We start from the raw sequence: 15,967 nt of genomic DNA, 5'->3' as shown, positions 1-15,967 counted from the left end.
TTTCTGCAGTTGTTTGGAGGCCAAAATAGATGCATATTATACTACAAAACTAAAAGTTCAAGCCAATTATTTATGTACACACTTTCTTAAAGAGTGTAAGGACATATGGACTCTTTCTTTTAGCTACACAGTTGTCAATATTTCAACTTTAAATGAGGAACTGTATACCAGTGAGAGAATACCCGTACCTCATGATCAGGTATTTTTTTAGTATTTGAAACAAAAACCATCAGTTTATTTAATTGGAAATAACCGAGCTGTGTTGTTTGTTTATTTTGTTATCGAAAAATTAACTGGAATAAACCAGGCTCTTGTACATATTAAATTATACAGACTCGAACAGTACATTTCGTTTTGACATTGATATAGCGTGTTTTATACTATTAGTTGTATATAGAGACTATAGTCCTATCATCGCTTATGTCCATTTGCTGTGGTCACAATTTTGAATTCGTTCTTGTTACGTCGTAAATTATTGGACAATGATATTGCTAGAAGAGGATATATTTTTCTTTCAATATTAACAAGCGCAACACGATTGGTTCAACAAATGAAAACAGGATCTTCTTACCCAAAGAACCTGATATCATAACCGGTTTTGGTGGCCATGGATTATTGTTTTACTTTTCTATTTGTGTTTTGTTTACTGTTGTTTGCCTTCTAAATCTTTTTAATATTTTGCCATGACGTTGCTAGCGTATTTCGGACCTTCCATCAGGACAAAAGCTTATAGATTTTTTTCTAGGACAAGTATGGAATGAAGAAAAGTATACTTAGAATAAAAAATAGAAGGAATATTATGCAATTTTTGTATTCCATTGAATAAGTTTTTCATTGTCATCTCAAACTACAGTTCTTTTTTTTCTTTTTTTGCTAGGAAATTGTAACGGAAATTAAGGAGTTACACATAACAGGAAAATATAGAATAAAAGTAAGTATGGCTAACAGTAAATTAAAAGCAAAATCAGGTATGATATGTTTTCCGCGCATACAGGTGTTTCTAAGAAATTTTTCGTTATATACGCTTGAAACCAAAAGCTTGGAAAATAAATCATGTGAACAATACACCCTCAAAGATACCAGCTATATAATTATATATACCTGACGCGTTTTTCGTCTTTAAGGGTCCATTATTGATGGATTGAATATAAAAAAAGTTAAAAAGACTAATGAAGTAGTTATCAAAAGTACCAGGATTATAATTTAGTACTCCAGAGGCGCGTTTCGTCTACATAAGACTCATCAGTGACGTTCATCAAAATAGTTATAAAGCCAAACAAGTACAATGTTGAAGAGCATTAAGAATCCAAATTTCCAAAAAGTGGTGCCAAATGCGACTAAGGTTACAGCATTGGACATACGAAATTCCGAAAGTTTTGCCAAACACAGCTCCGGTTATCTATCAATTGGGCAGAAATAAACGTATTTAAAAAAAAGGTATTCGACGATTTATAATAGTTCATTTATATAAATGACCATATCGATGAAATTTCAAGTTGTGAATATAAAAGTACTCACATCTGATCTATTGATTACGTTTGAAAACACAAAAAAAAAACATTAAGAGCATACTTCACAGAAGTCAAAACCACATACAATAAACTTTGAAGTTGTTTAAACGTTTTTATTGTTGATGCTTTATCTACCTTAATAATAAGGAATACTTATAAAAGATGTTTTATTTAAATATTCTGATTAGTTTTTTTGTTTGTTTAACATCTCCTTTTTTACAGATTAAACCATCTTGTACTATTTGTGGCAGTGGTTGCAAAGTCATACATTTATCCAGTAAGAATAGACTCAGTAAAAAATATGAGTGATTAATAGACATTTATGGAAACTAGGACTATACCTAGGATTACACTTACACTACCGAATACAGTTCACGAAAAATAAGTGGTCTTCTCAAAATGAAAGCATAAATCAAATTGTGATACCCATTCAAATTAAATGATGTGTTTAATATCATGCGAAGTATTTTCGAAGACACATACATGCAAAATACTTATGGTCACAACATATGTGAATCGTCAAATAGTCCTCATAACTTTGTGGGTATTTTTCATTCTCTGATGGCGTGGTCAACTTTTACTCTTGTAGTGCATAATATGTCTATTAAATTTTCTCCATATCCCGGTCTGCATCTTTCTGATGTTTGTCTTATGTAAGGCGTCAATTCTTGATATATGTTCAGATATTTTGTCGCCCAGCAAAAACAGCTCATAAAGGCAAGGAAACTTATGTCTTAATTTTCTCATCAACATATATTACTGATGCCAAAGAAATCCGTACTCAGCTTATCTTGTCTTCGTTAAATATAACAACTTGACTGTTAATACAGTGACGATGTCTTTGTCTCGCAAAATTATATTCCTTTTAATCCTTTATCACCCTAACCTTTCCGTCATTAACCCCACTGCATATAGAAGTTGTAAGTTCTGCATACCAATCATTCAAATTAAGGCCAATAAATGAGACGGTTACATGTTTTTTTTAGGAAAAGGGTATACCTGTATGCGTTTCATCTTAAGTAATAGAAACATTAACGGCATATATGTCAGAAATAATATGAAGAGACGGGTACGGAGAAGAAATATGTTTTCCGGGAAAAGCTTATGATCCCGACCGGTTATCTGTCTCACATCTTATACGTAACTTGAAGTAACGTTGCGGGATATTCACATGTAAAAGGAATATTGTTTGCTTAATCACAAATGACCACCTCTCTTATTCCAAATAGTGTACAGCATTGCCTATAAATTCTTTGATTGTAAAAGAGTGGGTTAGTGATGGTCAATCTAGGCCCCCTGGGTAAGAATCAGATGACGAAAAAATGTGTACCATAAAATCTCAGATGCTAATTTGGGGGGAAATATTTGATTGATTTATTTAGGGAATTAACAAAGCCTGACCGGAGGATACCAGTCCTTTGAAACATTTAATTTGATTTCTAAAGAAATGAAAAAAATAATCATCGTTTGACTTGCATTTAATCTAAAAAAAGTTTCACATACATCCGTGTACTTTAAAAGACAACATGATTGAGAATTTTATTTTAAAGAATACCACTACTTTATCTAAAGAAATATAAAAAAATAAATCATTGATTGAAAAACACAGACATCCGTGTACTAGAACAGACTTTTGAGCAGCGGTATACTAATGTTTCCTGTTTCAATTCCTATATGAAACATCTGTATAAAATTTTGATTAATAGCTAATAAAAAAATAACACAATTAAAATTGCATTTTTATTTCAAATGATATATAAAGTTACTTTTCATTTTTTTACAGGCATTCAAATAACAAAAGGAAAGGGACAAAAGAAATCCACTGCTAAACAGTATTTAACGGACTTTATTTCTTTGCCTGTTTTAGTCACTTTTGTTTGCGTTTTGGTCATCAGCATTTTATTGGTAATAATATTGACTCAAAAAAACGGAAGACACTGGAATCAAATTCCTGTTTCGGAAACACACATATAAATTGTTGGCGTAACCGGTGTTTAGGACACTGTGGACATAAAAATGTGCAATGAAACTGATAATGCGCTCACGATTTTATATGCATTTATACCAATGTAATAATGTCACCTTCGTAAAGCATGCTTTCAAATCAATAACAATGTCATTTGATCTAATGTCGCTTGGGAAAAAATATAAATAAAAGCTGAACTGTAATAAGAAGATCAAATCTAACAGGATGGACTTTATAGAAAGAGATACATATTTAATATTTTTAGTAAGATTCACCAATACAATTGTACGGGTTCTGAGTCAGACATTGATAGGGTTGCGGTGAAATCATCTATCCTGTATAATAGAAAATATTTAAATGTTAACGATTTGTTCTTAAAGAATTAAGAATTTTAATGTGGTTTTAAGACACTTTTTGATTGTAATGTAAACATGTTATTCGTATTTCCTACTTTCGCAAGAACCTTACTAGACTTGTAGGTCCTTATCGAATGTATCAAATTAATTAGGTTTTGAATTTAGTATTTGTTTGCCTCGCACATCATTGAAGTGACGTTAATTGTCGAAATGTGCATCTGTTAACGTAAAACTGATACATAGTATTTAATACTTACTATTTCAAAAAAAGAAGATAATACCTGTAGATCTTCAGATAGCTATTTATGAAAACGCTAACCGAAAGGAAACAACTACTACAACACAACATTGTGGTAGAAAGATTGAGAACATTCCAAGTGAAAACAATCATAAGTCATACATCTGGAGGACAGACCATATAAAAATGGCCATGTCATGAGGAAAAATCTACAAAAGATATTAGAGAAGTACACTAGTAAATGTGCCACACATGATAATCGTGCGAAAATCATGCTTTTTTTTTCGCACGGAAAACGCCCAAATCGAGCTACATCCGATAATCGTGAGTAAATTTCACGCATGATTTTCGCATGATTCCCGCACGACAAATTATGCGTATAGAGGTACGTGCGTATTACATGGAATAAATTTACGCATGAGAATCATGTGTTTAACAAAACACATGATTATCGTGCGTAGTCATGATCAATTATGTAGTGAATTATTTTATTGTTTTTATTGTCTGGATTTGATAACTTCTTTTTTCTTGTTAATGTTTTGCCAACTTTTGGTATCTTCTATTTTCAATTTTATACCAATAAGAATTGATTTTTTTTTGAAAAAATATATATATGTATGGTTTGATTTTTATGTCACAGTTGTAATGCCCGAACTTTCGATGGAACAGTCAATATGTACTTCATTTTAAAGCAATATAGTTGTTATCTGTGTTTCCTTATAGTCACCTAGTGTGCAGCTAAAATATGTTTCTAATGCAATATACACACACAAGGATTTTGGTAAAGAAATCTCAGTCATACAATAAATTGTTGCTAAAAAAGGTGAATATTGATGATAACTCTGATTTAAAATCCATTTAAACATTCTACATGTATATTCAAGAGTACAGCAACAATATCCCAAGTATTTTAGTGCTTGCCTCTGGTTCATATATTTCATTTTCACATTTTTCAAAACTTGTTAATTTTTTTTCTCTTCTTCTTACATGTCTTATGTTTGGGTCTTTTTATAGCTTGGTTTTTTTATTCATTGTTCAAGGACATACGGTGACCTGATATTACTTACTATATATACATCATTTAAACAACTCTTGTGAATATTTTTCTCATTGGCAATTCAACCAAATTTCTTTACTTTTATATGATCTTTGGATCATATTATATCAAGAGTAATTGTCCTCAACAGTGATTGTGTAAAATACAGTTTCCTTTTTACAGTTTTGAATGTCTCCATTTTCTTCAAACTTTCTTAGTACAACACCAAAATATAAATTTCAAACTTCTAACTTTATTTTCAAGTATTTTTGTTCACAATTTTATTTCTTCAGTTTTCCAAGTACAAGATGTACATGAATGTCAAAATGAATGTCTTCTTCATGAATCAAAATATTGGATTTTTCTTGTAATATTTCAAATGTTTGTGAAGTTTTTCCATGTTTGTGAGGTAGTCTTCTATGTTCTATATTGGTTATTCTTCATAGTGTTCACTGTGAATGGTAACTGAAATAAAATATTTAAAAATAATATAAATTCATGAAATTTGACTTCAGTAAATTAAGTAATTCGATAATAATTAAAAGTGTAATTCACTTAAGAGGTTTCAAACAGCTTATAATGTATCCGCATATATAAAAAAAAATATGTGGTATGATTGCCAACTGTCTATATCTACAAGAGACCAAAATGACACGGACATTAACAACTATAGTTCACTGTACAGCCTTCAACAATGAGCAAAGCCCATACCGCATAGTTAGCTATAAAAGGCCCAGAAATGACAATGAAAAACAATGATTGCCAATGAGACAACTGTCTATATCTACAAGACACCAAAATGACACCGAAATTAATAACTGTAGGTCACCGTATGACCTTCAACAATAAGCAAAGCCCATACCGCATATTTGGCTTTAAAAGGCAATTCAAACGAGATAACTAACTACCTTGACCAAAAACTTTAACTTGAAGTGGAACAGACGGACGAACCAACAGACGCACAGACCAGAAAACGTAATGCCCCTCTACTATCGTAGGTGGGGCATAAAAATGAAGGAAAAACAAATATGTAACATATAAACAAACAACTACCACTGAATTAGAGACTTGGGACAGACACATACATAAATAATGTGACAGGGTTAAACATGTGAGCGGGATCCCAACCCTCCCCTAACCTGGGACAGTGGTATAAAAGTACAACATGAGAACTAACTATAACCAGATGCTCCGCAGGGCGCAGCTTTATACGACTGCAGAGGTTGAACCCTGAACGGTTGGGGCAAGTATGGACACAACATTCAAGCTGGATTCAGCTCTAAATTTGGATTATGATTAAATAGTTGACACAGCATAGGTTTCTGACACAGAATGAATGTGGTCTAATGAACTTAAAGTTTTTTTTTTGCCTTTGAGCAATTCACTATGCTGTTGAATATTAATCCTCTCAAAAAAATGTTTGAAGAAATTTTCTTTTTATTTATGAAATCTGAAATGAAAAAAATTGACCCCCCCCCCGCCCAATTTTTTTTTCACATCCCCCTTTCCCTTATTTCAAAACTGATCTCAATTCAAATTTCTAATGAAGTTTGCAACAATAACTACTCATTTAAATACATCATAAAATATTAAAATGTAAAAAAAGTGCTTGTTATCACGGAATGGTAAAGATTGTTTTAATCTATCAGTTGGTAGTAAAAGTGAATATACATTGTATATATAAAACAATGATTTAAGTTGATTCAACTACTATTCTGGACAAAGAAAGATAACTCCAATTGAAATCCAATTGGAATTTCTTGCTATTGTACAATATTGTGCAATTAGATATTTCTTGCTATTGTACAATACTGTGCAATTGAAAATATTGGCTATTGCACAATACTGTGCAATTGAAGATTTCTTGCTATTGCTGAATACTGTGCATTTGAAAATTCTTGCTATTGCACAATACTTAATATAATAATTTTGGATCCTGATTTGGACCAACTTGAAAACTGAGCCCATAATCAAAAATCTAAGTACATGTTTAGATTCAGCATATCAAAGAGGCCCAAGAATTCAATTTTTGTTAAAATCAAACTTAGTTTAATTTTGGAGCCCTTGGACTTTAATGTAGACTAATTTTAAAACGGGACCAAAAATTAATAATCTACATACCCAGTTAGATTAGGCATATCAAAGAACCCCAATCATTCAATTTTTGATGAAATCAAACAAAGTTTAATTTTGGACCCTTTTGGCCCTTTTTCCTAAACTGTTGGGACAAAAACTCCCAAAATCAATACCAACCTTCCTTTTATGGTCATAAACCTTGTGTTTAAATTTCATAGATTTCTATTTACTTATACTAAAGTTATGGTGCGAAAACCAAGAAAAATGCTTATTTGGGTCCCTTTTTGGCCCCCAATTCCTAAACTGTTGGTACCTAAACTCCCAAAATCAATACCAACCTTCCTTTTATGGTCATAAACCTTGTGTTTAAATTTCATAGATTTCTATTTACTTATACTAAAGTTATGGTGCGAAAACCAAGAAAAATGCTTATTTGGGCCTTTTTTTGGCCCCTAATTCCGAAACTGTTGGAACCAAAATTCCCAAAATCAATCCCAACCTTTCTGTTGTGGTCATAAACCTTGTGTTAAAATTTCATAGATTTTTATTCACTTTTACTTAAGTTAGAGTGAAAATTAAAGTATTCAGACGACGACGACGCAGACGCCAACGTGATAGCAATATACAACGAATTTTTTTTCAAATTTTGAGGTCGTATAAAAATCAGTTGAAAAAGTCTTAACTCATCAAATGGACAAAAATACAAGTGGACGTGTTAATTTTAGAATGTTAAAAAACTACTGTAATGTTTATGTTTATTGTATTTAGGAGAGGCAAACTCTTTACTAGTTAGAGAATAGAAACTAAAAAAATCACCATTTTTTTCATTTGTAAAGGGGCATAACTCTATACAATAAAAATGATGTCACCAAAATCCAAAAGTGATCTTAGTTTTGATGTTATACATTTGTACTAATAAGCATTGTGTTTAAGATTCATAACATTTGGTTGAGGCAAACCTTAAGGCAGCAACCATTTGATTTTCTGGGGGGGGCTATGGTTTTTTTTGGAAAAAAAAGTTTGTTTCCAGGTTTTGGTGAAAAAAATAATTTGTTTCGGACTCTGAGAAAAAAAAATTGTCTGTTTCACCCTCAGCTGCCACTATATGTAATGCTAAAATTGAAAGAAAAAAAATATTTTCGGTTTATCGCTAAAAAAAATAGATTGTTCTTCGCCGAAGGCGAAAAAAAAAATTTGCACAGAAAAAAAAACCATAGCCCCCCCCCCTTAGAAAATCAAATGGTTGCTGCCTAAGTAAGAGAACTCAGCAGATTGAGAAATGAAGTTAAGGAATTTTTAAGGGGCATTTCTCTAGAACGGTAAAAGGGATGCCACTTAAATTCAAACTTGATCTGCATTTTGTGGTTATAGGCATTGTATACAACAAGTTTTACAACATTTGATTGAGGCAAACTATAGAACTAGAGAATGGAAACCAATTTTGCAACACAAGTATGTAAGGATGTACAGACAGACAAAAATTAAATGCCCTTCTGCTTCAGCATGGGCATAAAAAGGAGATGCACAATGGGATTATGGGAAAAGTTTCAATAAATTATGCATGTTATGAATTATGGGTTTAAGCAGAAAAAAAACCCAAATACACAATATGTGTGTTCTAGTGGTCAGATAAAACAAAGTTGGTCAGATAAACCAAAATACATGTCATCCAATTTTATAAAATTCCATGTATGTTTGACAAAGTTATTGATGTCCAAAAAACTTTAAAGAGACTATTTAAACCTAATTGTTGACCATACCAAAGACAGAATTTAAAATCGCTATGTCTAGCTTTTGCCACCAAAAAAATCTCTGACAGCAAAAAGCAATACATATATATTCATTAACGCTGTTATGGTTTAATATCCTTCTGATAAGTTCAATATTTTGGCATTTTAAGTCATACTTTCCTAAACTGCTTGAAGTGACAAATGTTATTACACTAAATTCCTTGAACATGTTGAAGGATAGATATTTCAGTTTGAGAAAACAAAATTTTTGCACATTTTTTTTTAAGTACCTATAGCTATTGACAATGATTGATGAGTCTAGTCATTTCTGGTTAATTTTGAGAGTAGGTTCTTGCTGTCTTCCATAACTGTTTGTTGTACATGTTGTTTTAATTTTTTCATTGGTTAACATTTTGTATCCTTATAAGTTACCTTATGGTATGAATTTTGATCATTGTTTAAGGCTATACAGTGTCAAGTGAATGTTTACATCTTAATGAGCTTTGTCCTATGGTCTTTTAATTGATAGTTGGTCACATTAAAGATCATACCTCATCTCTTCATATTTTATGTATGCTGGTCCATTGAAAAAACTCCAAGGTTACATGTACATAATTTAATTGTTATATTTTTGCAAATACTTAATGAATGGCTATCATCTATTTTGAATTTATTGAACGATAAAACTAATGTTTGACTCTTCACATTGAATAATCCGCGAAAGGAGCAAAGACTGGCGTCCAGAATATGAACTAGCACGTAATAAATTGAATTATGTGAAAATGATAAAACTGTTTTGTTAAAGATGTCGAACGCTATTTGTCATAAATTACCTGAAAAATTTAAGAACAGATCTATAGGAAATATCAGGGTAGCGACTGACGTCTGACTGATTAGATGAATGAAGCTGAATATTAAAATACTACTTTTTGATAAATATTCCTGGAGCAATGAACATAGAATTTTTTTTCGCTCGGATTGATTGATTGATTGTTGGTTGCTTAACGTCCAGTGGCAAATATTTCATGCATATTCAGGACGGGATCAAGTTAACAATAAATACAATAGGTAGGTTGTTGTAATAGAGGTCATCTAGGATGGTCGGGGAAATTTGGACTGCCACTGGAAAAGAGGGTATATTGGATAGGGACAGAAATTTTGCCTTGCAACAGGCCACCTACGGACCCCTCAAAGAGTTGTTGCAAGGGTTCTTAACGTGCAAAGAGCGTGGCACTCTCTTTACACGAGACATCGGATTTAACATCCCCCTCCTGACCGGACGTGACTGCAAACTTGATACATCCCGCACAGCCAAGCGGACGCCCCACTTCGGCAAGCGTTATACTGCCGGTCGGGAGAAGACCAAGTGACCATATTTCTATACCCCAGTCACCCTTGGGGTCTTTTCGCTCGGACACACACTCCATAATCTAGTATATTATACACTATAATATTATAAGAGCATTTACCTGAATCCAGGGAGGCACTCTACTGTCTTCAAATGGCACTAAAGACAAACTCTGTAAAAAATAAAATTGAGAATGGAAATGGGGAATGTGTCAAAGAGACAACAACCAGACCTTACAGTAGACAACAGACGAAGGCCACCAATGGGTCTTCAATGTAGCAGTATGAAGTATGTTTTGCCTGTATGTAATCCTGATAATTATCAATTCAAACTTTAATAAACAGCTGCGCCATGAGCGCATGATAAGCCCTTAGTCTTGTGTGAGAAGTTTTATGCAATAATCATAAATAGTCTCCGAGATACCGCGCGACACGTGGAAAAATCATCCCCAAAAAACATACAAATCTTTAGATTAATAAAACTAAGAAGTGTGTAAAGTTTTAAGCAATAGTTATTAATTGTTTTAAAGATACAATCATGACAATGGATCATATGAACCCTACTATACCCCCCTTTAAAAAAAATCAATTACCTTTAAATTAAAAATTTTGAATCATCACCAAAAAGTATACAGGTCTTTTGATTAATATAATTAAGAAGTGTGTGAAGTTTAAAGCAGTAATTATCAGAAAATATTTTTGAGATACAGCGTGACATGTGAAAAGTACACACCCCTGTTTTAGTTATCAAGTCCTGTAACTCACAAAGTTTAAATCCTATTTCGTGTATTTACAACAAAAAGTATACAGACTGTTTGACCATCATAAGAAACAACTATGTTAAGTTTCATGAAATTTGGATAAGCAGTTCTCAAGTTACGGTTTGACATGTAGAAACCGGACAGACAATTATTTGTATACCATAATAAGACCCGTCAAAATTTTTGTCAGACAGGCGTACAAAAAATCTTTAAAACTACATGTACAGAGTCTGACAAGAAAAAATATTCAAACTAAGTTTTCATTTCATTACATACATTACATACCTCTCATCACACAATTATTCATTGACTGGTGCTCCTCATATTGATATGCACATAAAATCAATATGAAGATCTATGACTCCACTATCTATTTAATCTAGAAAGCAATGCCTAAAATGAATTCTGTTCTGTTGCTTAGCCATGTTAGCTTCTCCTACTTCTTGAAGGACTTGTACTTTCATTGAAAGTGCTAAAAGAAATAATGTTTAAATAAAACCACCAAACTTGCCATGAAAAAGTTTGACTATACAAAAACATTGGAATGTTCTTATCAATAAAATTAAATCAATATGACCCTTGAGTAAAGAGCTGAACAAAAGTGGTTATATTTTAGCTCTGATTCCGAAATAATTTATAACATTGTATAATGCCAATCTTGGGGCAATAAGTCATTTAATAATCATGATACATCATTGGCGTAGCTAGGTCATTTCTACATGTACGCCCAAACCTCTGTGATGAGGCCAAAGAAACTGCTGGTAGTGGATATTAAAGCGGGGCATGACTAATTTCAGCTGATTAACTGATTGTTGTTCCTCCGATATCCAATTTATCACAAATAAATCGAAATATTTATGTTTTTCAATGTTTGGTTACAATCCGATATAAATCAAAATTGATAAATGGTTTCGTTTGTGTAGTGCAGTGGCAAATTCCAAAGGGACACATAATTTAAAGCATATTTCTTACTAAATAGATTAGAATGACCAAAGAATAACAGAATATAGACATATAGAAATTATGCACTTAACCCCCCCCCCCCCCCGCTAAATCCTGTTAATTAAATTCGACGAAGATTTGCTCTAAATGCTTTGGTTTTTGAGATATAAGCCAAAAACTGCATTTTACCCAAATGTTCTATTTTTAGCCATGGCGGCCATCTTGGTTGGTTGGCCGGGTCACTGGACAAAATTTTTAAACTAGATACCCCAATGACAATTGTGGCCACGTTTGGTTTAATTTGGCCCAGTAGTTTCAGAGGAGAAGATTTTTGTAAAAGTGAACGTTGACGACGACGCCGGACGCAAAGTGATGGGAAAAGCTCACTTGGCCCAGGTGAGCTAAAAAGACAAACCGAATCTCAGCTCATAATGAATTGGTTTAAAAAAAGGGGAGAAAGTGAGTATAGAATTCACGGTAGATTTCGAATTTAACAGAAATAATATGATACTAATTTTCGTCAATTTTTTTCGCAATTACAAGCCATTGAAGAAAGACTTAGAAGGTTGATGTACTGCTTATAAACAATGCAATACTTTTATTTTTATTTAGATGATTTTTATACCAAATATAAGTGTACGCCCAGGCATTTTGACGTAAACGTAGCTACGCTCATGTACATTATATGCATGACCATGTACTTTGAAATTTAAAGTTATTCATAATTACACCAAAAGTTTATCTGTTTTAAAATAAGGAAGTACTGTATCTGATAAATGGACTAAACTAGGCAAGGTTTCTTGTTTAATATTGGCTTTGAACTAGCTGTTGGTAACTCAGGGAGTACTCTCAGATATGTACTTAGTCTTTTTTGTTAAGGGGATGTGTAAGATGTCTTTCTGTTGTTTTTTTTTTTAGATTGATGAGTTAGGCCTTGTTCACTATAATATCCCCAGATAGATGGGTTTGACATAAAAAAAAAAAACTACTAGTCTAGCCCCATCACATTCTGTACATGAGTATCAGCCTGTAATTCAGTGGTTTGGTTTGTTGCTGTATATCATATTTTTGTTTTTTTTGTTCTTTTTTTGTACATAAATTAGTCTAGTTAATTTATTTTGTTTGAAATCTTTTACAAATTTGTCATTTTCATTTGGGGTCTTATATAGCTGTCTATTAGATATGGGCTTTGCTCATTGTTGAAGGATGTACATGATGTACATGTAAGGTGACCTATAGTTATTAACTTCTAATTAATCTCTGGTGAAGAGTAGTCTTTTCTCATTAGTGTAAACAATATTGTATTTTGAAAATAATAATGTAAACATTACAATATCATGTGAATCTTGACAGTTTTATTAGGATTGGAGAACAAGTGAATTTTAATTTGTACAAATTTCTCTCTTTTCTCATTGACAATCATACCACTTTTTCATATTTATATATTAATATAACGTACTATTAAATAGACCTTTCATCTCCTCCAGGGGTCCACTTCCTATGTACAACACACAGCCTGACAGCATGACTTTGAGTTGCTAAAAAAAAGTTGAGATATTTTGGCATTACAATGTACATTTGTTAATATATTTTAAACCTCTGCCTGCTTTAAATTTCCATATGAACACGATTAAGGTATGAATGTTTAAACTTACATATAGCATTTTATTCAAAGATGCCCTGCAGCCCAAGATTGATAAATAGCCAAAAAAAATCCCAATGTTTTTTTTTTACAAATTTTTAAACATAATCACTGATTTGGCTAAACTTTTTGGACCTTTTGGATTATAGCTCTTCATCTTTTATATAAGCTTTGGATTTCAAATATTTTGGCTACGAGCATCACTGAAGAGACATGTATTGTCGAAATGTGCATCTGGTGCAAGAAAATTGGTACCGTTAATTTTATTACTACCACTGGGTCGATGCCTCTGCTGGTGGACTATTAGTCCCCGAGGGTATCACCAGCCCAGTAGCCAATACTTCGGTACTGGCATGAAAATACGGATTTTTTGTGTTATTAAAATTTACTGTTACAAAATATTAGAAATTATTATAAATTAAGGAATGTATCTCCCTCATGCAAAGCTCTGATTCCTTTCACTGATTTGGCTAAACTTTTTGGACCTTTTGGATTATAGCTCTTCATCTTTTATATAAGCTTTGGATTTCGAATATTTTGGCCATGAGCATCACTGAAGAGACATGTATTGTCGAAATGCGCATCTGGTGCAAGAAAATTGGTACCGTTAATTTTATTAAAATAACCTTTGAACCAGTCGACTCAGATTTCAAAAATTGTGGTGCCAATGAATTTCTTTCTTTTGTGCTCTTTCACAATATTTAATATATTTTTTGGTATATTTCCTTTACTTCATATTTTGGCTGGCCTTTATCATTGTTATAGCATTGACTTTTTTGTTACCCAATTAACATGTTTTAACTGTGTTCGTTTGACTTGTCTTTAATATTCATCTGGATTTTACAAAATTTCAAAAGTGCCTGAAGTTGGGATTTGGCAGTGAGTATATATTTGACAGGATTACACACTTTTTATTTAGTGGGGGGATTTTTTTTTCAGTGGGGACCGGGCGAGTTAGTGAAAAAGTGTAAGTCCCCTGTGTGGAGATTTGTCAGCAGGTCGAGTTGTCTTGCTTCCGTTCTTGGACTGATTAACGGGTTTACATGAATCACAGGGGTTTGTTACACTTTTCCGGGTTTACTATGCAACCACGATTTATCGGGGTTCGTATGGATAGATAGTAAACCCGGCAAATTGTAACAAACCCCTGACGGCCTGTGCATGCATAACATTTGACATGTACGCCGGTATAAATTCAAAAGGTTGTAAATTATAGCACTAGTATCTGCTCTCATCCATTTAAAACAAGTTTAAGATTATATTTACCTTTCGTTGCGCTTTCCAAGTACAAAAAAGTGGGTACATAAATCCATCAATGTTCCAGTTCAAGCAGGGGTAACACGAATTACCGAATAACACTGTTATTATCCGAATAACTCATGTAATTACCGAATAACTCTTCAAATATCAATATTAACACATTTAAGTGACTTTTAAACATATATTATTGAATAAAATTATAATAGAAGTGTATTTTATAACTTAAAAATTAAAAAAAAGTTGCAGGTAAGTTAATATTGATCATTATAAAATTATGGATATCGGTGTGTACTTCCAAGATGGCGACCAAGGAAAACGTAAGAAATGAAGAAAAGAAAGATTGCATATATGCCTTCAAAGGAAAACGCTATGAAAATATAGTATTAAATAATTTACTGTATATACAGAGAATTGTCTAATAATTGTTTTTCAGAAAGGATTTGAAAATTTAACCAGTACATCAAAGCAATGCAATTACTCCAATCACTAATTACTTTTCATAACAATTTACTCAACATTAAATAAAATGTAATTAAGAATTTTCACATATTCAATTCAAATCTAAAAGCAGTTGGTTTGGATCTTGTTCATTTCTATTTTTTGGTCGCCGGTTTCCATATAAGGCACAAAATGTGCACCTGAATATAGGTATCTTGTTTTGTAACCCCCATTCACATAATGGTTACATTGGTTACATTGGTTACACCCATACAAACTATCATTTATTATTCACAACTTCTCCAGTTTATTTGTAACTTTCCTTCACCTAATGGTTACATTGGTTACACTGGTTACACACATGCAATTTCTGTTACCATGGCAACCCGGGCAACCCTTGCATGACCCGGGCAACCCTTGCATGACGAATCAGCTTGGTTACATTCATGGAGAATCAGGGGGAATTTGGTTACAATGGTTACATGCATGGGGAATCTGGTTACAATGGTTACATATATGGGGTATCTGGTTACAATGGTTACATGCATGGGGAATCTGGTTACAAAATGGTTACATACATGGGAAATCAGGTTACAAAATGGGGAATCTGGTAACATATACGGAGAATCTGGTTACAATGATTACATGCATGGGAAAGTTTGGT

The 15,967-nt window shown here is 32.6% G+C and overlaps 2 long non-coding RNA genes across 2 annotated transcripts; one reads left to right on the top strand and one right to left on the bottom strand.

The window, feature by feature from the left end:
• Positions 1-1,810, top strand: LOC134707242 (uncharacterized). The gene is made up of 3 exons (XR_010105694.1): positions 1-199; positions 878-931; positions 1,734-1,810. It is a non-coding gene; the product is annotated as an uncharacterized LOC134707242 (long non-coding RNA).
• A 3,530-nt stretch (positions 1,811-5,340) lies between these two features.
• On the bottom strand, positions 5,341-14,938 carry LOC134720328 (uncharacterized). Its single transcript, XR_010107749.1, has 5 exons — positions 14,872-14,938; positions 13,423-13,501; positions 11,307-11,493; positions 10,383-10,433; positions 5,341-5,572 (listed from the first exon to the last, which is right to left on the bottom strand). It is a non-coding gene; the product is annotated as an uncharacterized LOC134720328 (long non-coding RNA).
• Positions 14,939-15,967: the final 1,029 nt, after the last annotated feature.

This window comes from Mytilus trossulus, chromosome 1, assembly GCF_036588685.1.
Source record: "Mytilus trossulus isolate FHL-02 chromosome 1, PNRI_Mtr1.1.1.hap1, whole genome shotgun sequence".
NCBI lineage: Eukaryota > Metazoa > Mollusca > Bivalvia > Mytilida > Mytilidae > Mytilus > Mytilus trossulus.
The sequence above is the reverse complement of the archived record's forward strand: the minus strand, read 5'-3'. Positions and strand labels throughout refer to the sequence as shown.